Genomic DNA, 14,284 nt, shown 5'->3' on the forward strand with positions numbered 1-14,284 from the left:
GGTTGTTGAATATTGTGACACAAACACTGATCATGCAAAAAACATAAAAAAATTGCAGTGTTCAATGTCATTTTCAAACAGTTTTACAGAGTGCAAAATAACCTGAAAGTCCTCTCAGATTGCACCATTAAACACATCAATTTCCCAAAATTTCCAATACGAGAGGGGGAAACCCCCTCTCGTGCTCTCCCCCTTGGGGTGTTCTAACAGTTTCACTTGGTAAAAAAATTAAAAAACACCTCTCAGATTGCATCAGACAATTAAAAAACACCTCTCAGATTGCATCAGACTGCATCATCGCACACATCAATATCTTAAAAATTTACATGCAAGATAGGGAAAAGCCCCTGTGACACTTTCCCCCTCAGCCTCTCGCATGTTCTCCCCCTGTACTTTCAAATTCTGCCCGGTCAGATATCCTAGTGAAAACTCTGTCATTCAAAATTTCTGAGTTTCAGACCGTAAATAATGACGGCTCCCTTATATACAACGCATCACAAACTTGATGACAAAGAAAAAAAATTTGCATTGCTACTCCATTTGAAAAAAAAAAATTGATGCAGCTCTGACAGTAGAAAAAAAAAATTGCTGTCACTGTGACAGGAAAAAAAAATTTGCTCCCATACCCATTTCCTCCATACCCCCCCCCAAATCAAATGGTTCTCCCCTTACCTTTCCATCGTGTCTGTGCAGCAGTGGACAACGGGCCCAAGCCGGGCCCAAGCCCTGCAGAGCTCTACAGCCGCTCGGTTAAGCTAGCCGACATGTACAGTAATATCACGTACCGTTATTCTTTATTAAATAATCAAGTCATGTAGACATTCTACACAATAATGATTATGCAGTGCGTTCGCCTGGCCCGAGCCAGGCAGCCATAGCCATTCGCCCCAATCAACATGTAGGCCTGTAGGCCTACACTAATATCACGTATGGTGATTCTTTTATTGAATAATCAAGTCGTATATAGACATTCTACATATTAAATACGATTATTATCCCAGCAATGTGCCAAACGCCTGTGGTTCCACAGACTAAATAGCTTAATAAATTGCAACATAAAAGAACGCGCAAGTGTTAATTTTTGTGCGTTTTCTGTCGGGTCATTTTGTTGCATTTAGGCCACGTCCCCGCAGGGTCTTGGTTGGTGCGCTCTATTGTCACAACGCTGTTCATTTACATCGAATAGCGGTCCCACGCCGCCTTATTTCTGCCCCGTATCGACTAATACAACAAAGTAAACCCCATGTGTGATCACTGCAACCTACGCACGCCAGCTTTTCGTTTCTCCCAAGTAGACTCTTCCGCTAGCGCTGCGTCCGTTGGAGCATAGTCTCTACTACCTCCATGGGTTGACGTTGAGTGATCACTCATTCTGTAATTTGCATGTGATCTGCGTAGGGCAATAAGCGCGGGAAATCCAGCGCTGCGCTTTCATGACCTGTGACAAAACTTTATCAACGTTTACTATATATCTATTTTACTCTTCAAATTTATGGACATGTTTCCAGCATGCTCGGATTCAACTCAGATTTTAAATACATAGCTGATGTCTAGTGTAACATGATGCATGATGACCATCGTTCACGTTTAAATTGTTTGAAATGCAACGATTAGAGACCAATTGAAATGCAAAACATGGTACAAACTTAAAGTAAAGCTAAGAAAGTTTGAAATTGGGCGTCATCTTCATTTGCGTTCCTTTTAACCAATTCTAGCAAACTTTAAATGGGTACACTCGAGCTAAACAGTTGGATAATATGTCGACATAAAGTAAGGGCGTTCCTTGGTTAAAGATAATTTTAAAACACAAAGCAACAATAGTATTTGATTCAAAGTAGGCGTGTGATTGTCATTTTAAACTTTACCGTATTCGTCGCTACCAAAACCTTTTAACAGACTTACCTCCTTTTTCAGGCAATCTTCCCGTTGTTTGACTTTTCCAAATTGAACAGACAAAGAGTAGGAACGTTCTGACACGCCGTTGCTATTCGTGGAATTTCGCGCGTTCCCTCAACGCATGCGTTGAACATGTGTTTTCCCTCCATCCCTTCCTGAACAGACTGAGAGTTGAACCAAGGTCCCTCTATGACCGTGGTTGAAATTAAAATAAACAATTCAGTTCTCCGGAGGAAATTCAATCGTGCACGGCAGTTAAGCGTTTGTCCTAAGAGTGACTCTATGAGCACTGGTCTGGCCCCTTCTACCGTAACAAGATAGTCAAAGCAAAACACTTCACATAGAGTCTGGTTGATAGCATACATAAATTAAGTTTGGTTTGGAAAACGCGTGTTAAAATCAAATTTCAAAAAGTAAACTCCCAGAGCAATGCAATGCTTCCGGCCAATTCAATACGGCGTAAGAGGCCTTTGATAATTAAAACACGAACGTGAAAACCCGTCACGAAACTCTTCACATTCTGATACGTTATCTTTGTCTGCATGTAGGGTGCGCCAAGTCACACTTATTGTACTCTATGGCTTGAAACCATGGAAACCATGTGTATGCATGATAATTTGTACTAATTCTCGGTTCGGAGTTTGTTTGAAGAGTGTATTGTTCAAAACCAATTTAATCAGTTTATGATATTTTTGAGAAGTTCAGATCACAATGCCATCGTCTAATGAAACGAGAGAAGGCACCGTGGCCCAGTGGTTAGGGTAACGGATTCACTGTCAGAGGGTGGTGAGTTCGAGACTCGGTTCAAGACCCGGTAGGTCCAGAGTAACGGACTCACTGTCGGAGGATGGTGAGTTCGAGACTCCAGCACGGTGTTGTGCCCTTGAGCAAGGCACTTTACTCCTCAGTGCTCCATTGGGGGAGTTAGTGGGTTATTTACCTCATCCTGTAATTGGGCTAACGCCTGTTGGATGATGGACTGAATAAAAAAAAAAAAAAAAAAAAAAACTCATTGTTTATTTAGAGAAAAAGAAAAGAAGGGAAGAACTAAATGAATGCATAAAAAATGAATCTAGCTGTAAACTTCCGATGGCATTACTGTTTTTTCGAACATGCAAACAAACTCTGTAACGACAAAATGTTAGAAACTATCCTAAACTATCTGAAAAAGTTTAACAATCATTATGTAACAAGAAATGTCTCGTAAAACCAAAGAAGACAGACTATGCGGACCACATACTAAAATGGTTTGAAAGTCTACATAAGAGCAGTGTTCTTCTGTACACATCCATTCAATGTTTGAGAAATAAATAAGACGCAGTGACGGTATACCACGAGAGGTTTGGCCAATTCATCACGAAATGTACATATGTGCACGAGCGATAGTGAACTGGTCAAAATTGAGTGGTATACTCGCTGCTGGTGTAGTTTATTAATGTTATGTCATAATATTAAATTGAAATTTGGAATGAAACGTCAAAAAGGGGATTTTCTCTAGCTGAGAGCTCTTGCATTTTCCAAATGTGTTATATTGCGAATATAGCATGGATATTTCCCGTCTCGACCAATCAGATCGTAGTATTTGCGCCATTAATACACAGTTATAATGTTATTCTTGATACTATAGTGTAATCTTCTGTTGATTTACGAGTATACGACCGTAGGATTTTTTCACAATCGGTTTGATTGACCTATGACATTAATATTTCACTTCAGATAGATAGATAGATAGATAGATAGATAGATTGATTGATAGATAGATAGATAACTTTATTGCCATTATACACATGCATGTACATTAGGAAATTGTTGTGCTGTCGTCACACAAAACAAAACAACAATATATATTACATGTAACTAAAATCACTTTAAAAACTGACTATAAAACCAAAAAAGTAATTCGAAGGAGCCATGAGTAAAACATAATATAAAATCTTATTATAGATACAGGTAATAAAAATGCAATTGCAAATTAAAAATTGCGATCTGAAAGTATTTGAACAGCACGTGGATAAAAACTATTACTAAAACGTGCGGTATTCACTTTAAAGGACCGATAGCGCCGTCCAGAGGGGAGTAATTGAAATAAATCATGTTGTTTGACCAAAAAGAATACACTGAAGAACAGTTTCCGTGAAAGATAATTCGAATGGATGAGTTCATGGTTCTTACAGTTCTAGTTCCGTTTCGAACGCAGGATCTTGTTGAGAAAGAAATCGCAATATCAGCACATAAAGAGTGAAATCTGTTTAGGTAACTACGAGGAAGTTCAGAAGTCATTCTTATGGATTCACTCCAAAGTCTAATATCATTTCTTTTTCGAGCAGGTAGCCCTCATTTGTTTTTGTTGTTGTTGCATTGTTCTGAACGGTCTGCTCGAGTAACATTACTTCACGCATGCGTCATGACCGAACTCTTCAAGAAGACTTGTTGAAGTGCTGATAGAACAATATACTAAATGTCTTTGTTGAACTAGCTTCGTGTGCTCGTATTTCTAAATCAAGAAAAATGTAGTTCTCATGTGCAGAATCTATTTATGGATCTTCAGCACATTTCAACCATACCGGTGCGTTTGATTGATCTGTTCCGTAGTTTTGTAGCAGTTCGGTACCTTCGTGGATCCGATACTTCGCTACAACCACCAGCCTCGCCTTCCCTTCTATTTCAACACTCACTCATCACCACAAAATTGCACGTGAAATGTGATGGTTCAGCCATGCACCATGATTAATGTCGATTTTCCATGTGGTTTCTGTAATGACCGTCGTTACCATCAAAGTTGCATGGAACACACGAGATAATTATATCACCAATTATATCACAAACTACTTCAGAACCATCTTCGTGTGTTCGAAGTCTAGCATAGTTTGCAAATGAGTGTGAACTGCGAACATTCGCCAGTGCCTCTTGTCTTGTGCCTGACGACATGATGGATGGTGTCCTTGAGGTCATAACTTGGAATGTAAACAAATGGATTGTGTTTCCTGTATGTAGAAATTTCAATATAATTCTTATTAGACTTTCTTAGATGTTAGGAAATGGCACAAAATGCATCGATGATTTACATCTGAGTTTTGTCGTATCTCTCATGTATGCTGACATTTTAAGTTTATCGCAAACTTTACAAAAGTTTACAATTGTACAGAAGTGGGGCAATAAAGCCATTAATCGTATAAAGTCGACACCAAGCGACCTTTTCACTCCTTCATGCCTGCCTGCGAAATAGGTCACGATACAAAGCAGAGTATTTTTCTGTTGAAAAAGTGAAGTCGAGATTCCTACTCAGGTCACTTGAAAAAATAACACAACCATATGGAAATTTAAAAACCTGACACATTGTATTTCAAGGTATGGAGAACTTTTACGTTGGTCTCTAAATGTTTTTGCCTTTGATAGAGAATCGGGGTCAGAGCCGCTTCAATGTGTTTTGATAACTCGTAGTTGACAGAAATTGGTTGTAAGTGCCAATGGAAATGATGCAGAATCTGAAACATAGGATCGAACACCCTCAAATTGCTCTTTCCCGTACATATTCGTCAATGTCAGCGCTAGCACCGTGGCAACAATTTCAGTTGAATTTATAGGAAGGTGTTAAAAATCACGCCAGTATCTTAACATTGCAACATATTGGTGTTCAATGTGCCTAAACAAATTCCACGCGGTACGGAGGTTTGAACAATAAAATAAATTACAGCGGTTTTGAAATTGCATCATAGCCAAAATGAACGCACAAGACGCATATGCACTTTTTTAATTTCATTACATTTGCATGTGCGTCTTGTGCATTCATTTTGGCCATGATGCAATTTCAAAACCGCTGTAATTTATTTTATTGTTGAAACCTCCGTACCGCTTGGAATTTGTTAAGGCACATTGAACACCAATATGTTGCACTGGGGCTTAGAAACCCTCACAGTTTGCAACTGGCCGGCATATCACATAAATTAGCTCCACGGATTCGGATTCCTTCAGGATGTTTGTATGTGTTTAAAATGATGCCACTTTTCCACAGTCGTTTGTTTTTCGACAAGTGGTTTAAAAACTCATTCAAATTATGTCGTTCATTCATTAAAGGTGAAATCAAACTGATAAGGAGTAAATTTTCTTTTTTAAATCGTAAGTGACGGGGTAAATCACTACCATATAAACAACGCTAACAGAAATGTTGGTTTGTCTTTTGAAATGTTGAAACCAGTCAACATAATTATTTGGAGCTGCTATGGAGTTCCTTTTACAACCTGAAAATTAGGCCACTAGTTTCCATCATATATATCTGCGTAAAAATTCGGTGCTATCTTTCTCTTCCGCAATTTTTCACAATTATCTTTAAAATATGGTCGTTTAAGCAGAATTTCTGAAGAATTATCGATCGTTCCCAAATTATCAGCGAATTGTAACAAAATATTTACAGCGGTACTTCAATTTAATTTTTTCAATGAAATGACCACCACAGGGTGTGTTATATTTCCGTCCCTTTTGAAATCGCACTGTCTTGCATTTTACTACACCAGTCGATATCACCACTTATATTGACCAATGTTGTACATTTATCACACACTGCAAACTTTTGAAAGTCGCCTCTCTCAATGCCGAGAAACAATCTAATTTGGTACATAGATTTTGGGAACGATCGATATCAGTGTGAAACACATTTGTCACTATCAAATGTACGTGGTACGACTGAAAGCAAAGTCCAAATAAAGAGCACCAATGTTTGAAATGTGCGGTCACTCACAAAACTGTACGATTTCCACAAACACAGAAACCATAAGTCCACGTCAGTAATATGGGCTTCTAATTAATCTCAACAGTCTTTCCTTCCAGCGATGATACTGGTTTCTTTATGATTGTCGTCTGATGATGACCACATCTCGGTAACACCTGTGTGTTCTTCGGTGACATTTTCATTGCTTACATCAGTGGATGAAATTCCACTTGACAACAGTCTCCTTGGTACAACAGCTTTTTTCTTTATGTCGAGTGTTTTGCGTTATTTAGCGAGTGACTTGGTATCTGCAAGAAACGTGTCATGTTAGTATATACATATATCGATTTCTCTCAAAAGTAAATTAATTAATCATGTTAACAGTGAATTAAAAAGAACTCTACACGGCAAATTGCATAATTCAAAGATTGCAAGGTACTTCGCAGCGTCTTACATATATGTATACTTTTGCACAAACATAATGATTTTCGATTTTGAAAGATACCTTCACTGCTGCTTGCCTCATCAGAATTAATATCGCTGAACGATGTTGTGGAGTTAAATGAAATGTCTGAGAACTCTTCTTCATTTCTTTTACGAAAGGATCCCTGTTCTGTTCGTTTTTGGTGACGTTAAAGAACAAATCTGTGATTACTATAGGTACTGTAAGTTAGTCTCCTGTTACAATGGTCGCATTTTCGATATGTGTCGTTATTCCTCGGATCCCTCAGTTTCGCGCCCATTCGTTTCATGACATTCAGTTCTGGAAACAAACATATTAAATGCGTCTGAATTATGTGATTATTTTCTATATGTTTACACTAATCGAGGTATAATATAGTATACCTTGGTCTCCTATATGACCGCTTTGTGCGAGATATACTTATCGACAGGGTACACGTAGCTCTAAAGTCACTAGCAGCAACGATTTAGAACGGAAACAGGCCTTCGCAGCAGGTATGTTAGCTTTAATTCTAGACAAGCTTTTTAAGTCGCTCGATTTGGCAACTTTCTCAACATATAACAAGATGCCGATCTTATACTTTTATAATTAACTAAATTGACTTTTTTCGCTGGAACTGAGACGGGGACGCTTGAAAAATGACCATGTAAATGTTTTGACGTGTGCGTCAGCTGTAAAAGTTAATGGGGTCTAATTGTAATAATGTCAACACAGTTTCACTTTTCGTTTTTGTAAATCGAAGTCAATATCGGAAGCCATAAGTAAGCCAATGAGTAAGCCTGGTTTTATCAAGCAGATTGGCATCATTCACTAAAGTTCCCTGCATTTAAGAGTATATTCCGTGAAGTTCCCTGCATTTAAGAGGACACGTGTGTATAAGAACTATATCAGCTGCATCTGTAGATATAGTCAAGGTCGGAATTCTAGCTGTCTCATTTTGACTCAACACTCAGAACATTTCAATATTATAATTGCATAACGCAGTAATACCATGGATCAGATAACGGTATCATTCGACTAGGGACTGTAGCTCAATGAAATGGCATATCAAAATTGATAGAAAGTATAATTTTGGTAATCACGCAAAGTACACAGCATGTACAGTGATGAAGGCTTCAAATTGTTATCTCTGAATTTTGAGTGCAGCTAACAGCTAGCCCCTCCCAGGAAACTGTTTGGATTAACCCAGTTAAAATTGGAGGGAAAGTTAATGCAGCCTATTCCATTCTCAGCCCACTGATTGGATGTGCTATGACCTACTTAGAAAGTGGAGGGAAATACGACTTCAGAACTAGATATCGATAGCTCTCGGCTTGGGAACAACATTATAGAAAAAACAGCGACTTTGTGTGTTCTTTTCATCTTAATAAGCTCCTTGCAAGTCACACAAGTTGAGAAATTCTGAACCCTACATTAGTATGATTCACAGAAATGTCGAATTCTACGAATGATAAACACGCAGTCGGGACCGAGGTTGCCTCTGTTAGTTCAGTAGCGACGAGACCTTAATGACTGATACTCGTTCAGTACAAAGTTCTGGAACAATCCTGTCGATTCTTCTGATAACAGTTCAAGTTCATCAGGTAAGTCTGACAATTAAATTGACACGTAAACTTTCCTGTCTAATTTGAAGGCTATGCTAATGTCTGTTTTCTATGAAATCGCGGTCTTCGCAATCGTCAGACTTTGATCACAGGCACTTGGCACATTGCTGGGATAATAATCGTATTTAATATGTAGAATGTCTATATACGACTTGATTATTCAGTAAAAGAATCACCGTACATGAGATATTAGTGTAGGCCTATAGACCTACATGTCAACTGGCATACCGAGTGGCTATGGCTGCCTGGCTCGGGCCAGGCGAACGCACTGCATAATCATCAATGTGTAGAATGTCTACATGACTTGATTATTTAATTATTATTATTAATCTTTATTCTTATACAATAGGCCTCCAGCCCAAATGTATACAAAAGCTATCAAAATAGGTACATTTAATAAAGAATATATAACGGTACGTGATATTACTGTACATGTCGGCTAGCTTAACCGAGCGGCTGTAGCTGCAGGGCTTTGGCCCGGCTTGGGCCCATTGTCCACTGCTGCACAGACATAAACTCAAGGCGTGAAAGCTTTTCACCGCCCGATTTCATAAATCAGCGAAATTCAGGATCTCTGAGCGTTTTCGGTGATAAAAACTAGTCATCGGTCAGGTGGTTGCATAAACAATCGATCGACCGGCCCTTTTGCCTAAAATCATACCTTACCCTATGCTACTGGCGAGAATTCGTCCTAAAATCGGCTGGGCACACCAACCCAGCGCCGGCCATTTTGAATGAGCTGCATGCAATGTATGCGCCTGTGCATACAACCCTTGGCAGATGACGTATTGTCTTTCAATTGCTCTTCTCTCATTGGACGCGTACGTTGCAGGAAGCTTATTCAAAATGGCCGGCGCTGGGTTGGTGTGCCCAGCCGATTTCAGGACGATTTCTTGCCAGTAGCATAGGGTTAGGTATGATTTTAGGCAATAGGGCCAGTCGATCGATTGTTTATGCAACCACCTGACCGATGACCAGTTTTTATCACCGAAACGCTAAGAGATCCTGAATTTCGCTGATTTATGAAATCGGGCGGTGAAAAGCTTTCACGCCTTGAGTTTATGTCTGTGCAGCAGTGGACAACGGGCCCAAGCCGGGCCAAAGCCCTGCCTGCAGCTACAGCCGCTCGGTTAAGCTAGCCGACATGTACAGTAATATCACGTACCGTTATTCTTTATTAAATAATCAAGTCATGTAGACATTCTACACATTGATGATTATGCAGTGCGTTCGCCTGGCCCGAGCCAGGCAGCCATAGCCACTCCGTATAATGCCAGTCAACATGTAGGCCTATAGGCCTACACTAATATCTCACGTACGGTGATTCTTTTACTAAATAATCAACTCTATACATATTAAATACGATTATTATTCCAGCAATGTGCCAAGCGCCTGTGGTTTTGATTGGCTTTTGTTACTTATCTATCAGACAAAATACAAAATGGATGTCCAAATACAATTTTGAACTTCCTCTTATTGCAGAAAACGCGAACATTGGCAAAGACATATGATCTCGATTGCTGTACATGATGAAAACAAAAGACTGAAGCAGTTGAAGCGGAGAAAAAGCAGTTGATGGCAAAAATTCCGAGCGGCAAATCCCGGAGACGCAAACATAACATCCACGTTAGCTGTGAATGTACGGTAAGGCAATCCTTTCCCGCCAATTTCTGCTCCACTGTACAAGTATTTGTTCACATATACAAACGGATCAACTTGTTATCACTGAGCACAAGTGTGAGACACACGTTGACTGATGATGGCCACCATGACCTTTCCCCTTAGAGTAAGGTTAATATCAAGAAGGAATGTAGAGAAACTGGCATGAGACATATGGCGAATTGTGCTATTTGTGACAGCGGTCATCTGATGGATACTGGAAAGCTGGAAACATGTCATTGTAAAACAGTAATCTACTTCGTTCTATAAGCCGGGCCTGAACACGTTTCGTGGTTCTAACAAAAGTGCAATTTGCTGGTAAAATAATACTCATGGAAAATTGTCAAAGACGGTAACTTTGCCTTAGCAGGTGTTTCGTGTTATTGCAAGATTTACATAACAAATATTGATAATGAGAGAGAGAGAGAGAGAGAGAGAGAGAGAGAGAGAGAGAGAGAGAGAGAGAGATGAAAGGGAAATGGGATATGGGAGTATGCCTTTACGTTTCAGAAACCGTACTATTGAATCAATAATAAGAACACGATTGGAACTATTTCGGGATAATTGGATCTTCATATTTTTCAAATTTCTCAAAAGTGCCCTATAGCTGATTACAAATTACTCATAAAAACAAGTGTACATTTTTTAAAGAAAAGCAGATTAGCTTACATTAGCTGATTAATTCGACATTCCTCATCCAATTATCACAAATTAGTTCCAATCGTGTTTAAGATAAATAATTTAACAATCTTACCTTTAAAACGTGTAGTAAGTCATCAGCAAGAGCCACAACAAGTCCAAAATGCTGTACTTATTTAACGGACACCAAATTTGAATCTGTATTACGTCGGACTGCGTATGGGATGGCGAGGGCGTAGCCTACAAATTTTATCAAACCGTGATTGGTCGATGTGTGTGCATTTCAATGAGGCACGTTGTCTTCTCAAATCACGCCCACCAGCTTTTGTTCATGTTCTCTACCATCAGGCCTTACCGTAAGCAAAATTGGCAAACGGAGCGATAGTGACTGTTCATTATTGTCCTGTATGAAAATTTTAGTGCGACCTAAATGAAAATCCGTTGTACTCTTCGTTTGTATTTTTGAAACGAATTTGTTTCTTTGTGATGAAAAATGAGTGACGTTTCGTTGTTGTTTTGTTTGAAAATGGTTTAGCCTTTTGTTTTGCAGAGTGCAGTGAAGAAAAAGGAATTATTATCACACGAAGACTTTACGGGCTTCGTTGAGAAAAGGTAAATGACCCACACTTCCTGTCAAATAACTAATGAAAAAATAATGAAACATCCACTTATTATTGCACGAAAACTCTTTCATATTAACTTATTATTATTCTCCGCTTTCAGTTTCATGAAAACTCATTGATATTAACTTATCATTATTCTCTGCTTTCAGTTTCAACGAACCAGAAAATCGCGCTGTTATGAAGAAACTCACGGGAGAAATACGCTCAATCTATGAAGAGAAAGCGTGGAGTGCTGCTCAAGAAATTGAAGGTAGGCTGACTGAGTCCTCCAGACTAGCTAGGACTTTATCAATCCATTCAGCGATCAACAAAAATTAACCTGACTGTTCAGAAGAATTTGTCAATTACTATTTCCTTTACAAGTATCCAGTTCCCATTGATCACAAAAGTCTGTTTATCTTATTCAAACAACAGAGGCTGTTACTGGCGAACACGCAAACGACAGGGCAGAGAAAAGGAACTGAAGCTCGACACAGGGAAAATGTGTCGTCATGAACGAATCAAAAGGGTAAGTCTTCTCACATGATAGTCTACAACTCTGTTGTATATGTGCGAACAATCTTGACTATCTTAATTTGTAAATCTCTAATGTCAGAGGATGTATATTAGAACAATATGATTTCTTTCATAAGAACGAACTTCATGACCGAATTTAGTTGGAACACACTCAGCACACCTGGCGATCATGGCTTAAAATAAAAAAAATACCTTTATTGTTGTTCAGAAACTAAAGTGCAGAACTGAAGACCTAGGGATGACCGACTGGAACGAAAAAAAAGAAAAAAATCAACGCTATTCTTCAGCCAGAGTATCAGAGTTCTGAAGACGACGACAAAGACGCAATTCCATCAATGCCCGAAAGTGGATTCGGCGCTCTTCCCCGAAGAGTCGGTCAAAAAGTTGACAACTTACAAAAGAGCACTCGATAGCATTTTTTTTAGAAAATATATCTCCTAAGCGCCGAGCATCAATGGCAACTATATCAAAACCTGACAATTATATGTCAGAAAGGCAGGTTCCAAAAGACGCACCTTCATGGGCTGTATCGAAAGATTATGATCAAATGTCTTACCTACAAGCATCAGATGAGAATGATAAATAGGTTCAAATATTTTGTTAGAAAGGTATCAAACCTATAAGTCTCTGTGCATATTTTGATGACCAAATAGAATATTAACACGACCACTTTTCTTTCCTTTCATAACTGAATGTTACGTACTGAAAGAATATATTTACGGTAATTTTTAAACTTGGTTGACGTGAAATTGACTACCGTAAATGTTTGATTAGTATGGAGAAAATTATTACAATTTAAGATTTCACTTGATGATATGTAAAGATACTCTTTTATCACAGGCTGGTACAAGTGTGATAACATGTTTTGAGATTGAAAGCTGCGTTAACCACAGACAACGAAAACAAAGAAACCGAACAACTATGATATTATTGTCCAAGCCGCACTTTATCTAGATTTAAGTGTAAGAGTATATGCTAAAAAGTAATTGGATGCATGCAATATTGTAAAAGGACCATCACATCGAGCTGTGTCTTGAGCATCATGAACGAGCGCCGCTCGCGTTGATATGTTGTATCCCTCTTGAACGATTCTCATGGTGGCGTGGTACTCAAACCTTAAGTCACAGGAAGTCGGGCGTGTTCTCGTGATGTGTGCTTTTCCAACAGCTATAGCTAGAGTGTTTTTGTGTATGTGTGTGTGTGTGTGTGTGTGTGTGTGTGTGTGTGTGTGTACACACCACACACACACACACACACACACATTATCGTGAATTGTTGTTAATTGTAATTTTTTATGTATTTACAAATATGCAAAAATCGATAGAGGTTTACCAATATATAGAATGCGTTTTTGGCCATGTTCAAGACATTATCGCAATTGCAAATAAGATTCTTTTCTTGATTTTGTTAGGATTAAAGACTTAATGCTATTCATGTTCGCGGCGTAAGCGTTAAGCTTTATTTACACAACTGTCATTCCGAGCTAAATCTGGGATAATCTTCTTGCTAAATACAAACGCAACGCAACGCATGTAAAACGGGAACTTGCCTCGCTACTCGAAGAGCAAGGTCATTAAAATGCATTAAAATAAATTTTCACAAACACAAACTAAGGAAAGAATCTACACTGCGACTGATGAGAAACCACACGGGTTTCGAAACGCAAGCATCAAAGGGCCACTCTATCAACTTTGTCACACGATAGGCCCGGCTTCGTCTCGCCATAAGCTTTCCCCACACGAACAAAACATTACCGTACACACAAATCCAAACTTCCCTACAAATATCCGAAACGAAACAAACATTTTTATTAACACAAACAATCGGATAAGAATGTAGGAACACATATTCAAAACGAATCAAACACAAACTCGACATAAAAAAACCCATTTTGGATAGTATGGTGGGGAGCCTCTTTCACATGTTTTACATTAGTTTCTAATCCAAGGTCAATGGATTTCTCAGCAAGCTCTACCAACTCAGCCTTTTTAGCTTTGGAAAGGGGAATCTTTCTTGCTTTTAAAAATTCTCGTAGCTCTTTCATGTTCATTTTGCGGACGTCTTCACGCGTGATGTTGCGACTTCCCTCCATGACTAAAATTTTAGCCCTCACTTTTGCAAAATCTCGAGCGCCCCCATGCGACCGATGTTAAAAATTCGTGCGTTTTCTGACAACTCG

General features: G+C 38.9%; 1 long non-coding RNA gene across 1 annotated transcript; it reads left to right on the plus strand.

Annotated features, from left to right (window-relative positions):
* The first annotated feature begins 11,515 nt into the window (after positions 1-11,515).
* On the plus strand, positions 11,516-13,296 carry LOC139124787 (uncharacterized). Its single transcript, XR_011550036.1, has 4 exons — positions 11,516-11,578; positions 11,739-11,839; positions 12,004-12,097; positions 12,314-13,296. It is a non-coding gene; the product is annotated as an uncharacterized lncRNA (long non-coding RNA).
* The last annotated feature ends 988 nt before the right edge of the window (positions 13,297-14,284 follow it).

The sequence above is a fragment of the Ptychodera flava genome (assembly GCF_041260155.1).
Source record: "Ptychodera flava strain L36383 chromosome 23 unlocalized genomic scaffold, AS_Pfla_20210202 Scaffold_24__1_contigs__length_23054250_pilon, whole genome shotgun sequence".
NCBI classification, from domain to species: Eukaryota; Metazoa; Hemichordata; class Enteropneusta; family Ptychoderidae; genus Ptychodera; species Ptychodera flava.